Below are 1176 nucleotides of genomic sequence, written 5' to 3'. Positions count from 1 at the left end.
GTGGGCCCCCCGTAGCCCTTCCGACTCCGCCTCTTCGCCTATTTAAGCCTCCTTGACCTAAAACCTCGAGACGAAAAAGCCACGGTACGAGAAACCTTCCAGAGCCGCCGTCATCGCAAAGCCAAGATCTGGGGGACGGGAGTCTTTGTTCCGGCACGCCGCCGGGACGGGGAAGTGCCCCCGGAAGGCTTCTCCATCGACACCACCGCCATCTCCATCAACGCTGCTGCTCCCATGACGAGGAGAGAGTAGTTCTCCCTTGAGGCTAAGGGTTGTACCGGTAGCTATGTGGTTAATCTCTCTCTCTCTGTACTCCAATACAATGATCTCATGAATTGCTTTGCATGATTGAGATCTATATGATGAGCTTTGTATTGCTACTAGTCTATGTGCTACTCATGTGATGTTATTAAAGTAGTCTATTCCTCCTGCATGGTGTAAAGGTGCCAGTGTGTGCATCATGTGGTTCTTGTCGTAGGCTATGATCATGATCTCTTGTAGGTTGTGGAGTTAATTATCATTATGATAGTATTGATGTGATCTATTCCTCCTTTCATAGCGTAATCTGGACAGTGTGTATCCTATGTTAGTTCTTGGTTTATTTTTCAAAGATCTATTATGCTCTAAGGTTACTTAAATATGCATACCGAATGTTGTGGCGCTTGTTAACTCCGGCTTGAGGGAGCTCTTGTAGCCCTACACAACGACTGGTGTTTGTCATCCAACAAAAGAGTGTATGTAGCACAAATGAGAGAAGTTATTAATTTATTATGCGATCAATGTTGAGAGTGTCCACTAGTGAAAGTATGATCCCTAGGCCTTGTTTCCAACACTGCAAACACCGCTTATTTACTTGTTCTATTGCATGTTTACTCGCTGCCATATTTTATTCAGATTGCTATTACCACTCATATACATCCATACTACTTGTATTTCACTATCTCTTCGCCGAACTAGTGCACCTATACATACGACAAGTGTATTAGGTGTGTTGGGGACACAAGAGACTTCTTGTATCGTGATTGCAGGGGTTGCTTGAGAGGGATATCTTTGACCTCTTCCTCCCCGAGTTCGATAAACCTTGGGTGATCCACCGAAGGGAAAACTTTCTGTCGTTCTATAAACCTGCTGCTCTTGGAGGCCCAACACCGTCTACGGGAAAAGAAGCGTGAGTAG

The sequence above is a fragment of the Lolium rigidum genome, chromosome 7 (genome assembly GCF_022539505.1).
Source record: "Lolium rigidum isolate FL_2022 chromosome 7, APGP_CSIRO_Lrig_0.1, whole genome shotgun sequence".
In the NCBI taxonomy this organism is placed as follows: Eukaryota; Viridiplantae; Streptophyta; class Magnoliopsida; order Poales; family Poaceae; genus Lolium; species Lolium rigidum.
The sequence above is the reverse complement of the archived record's forward strand: the minus strand, read 5'-3'. Positions refer to the sequence as shown.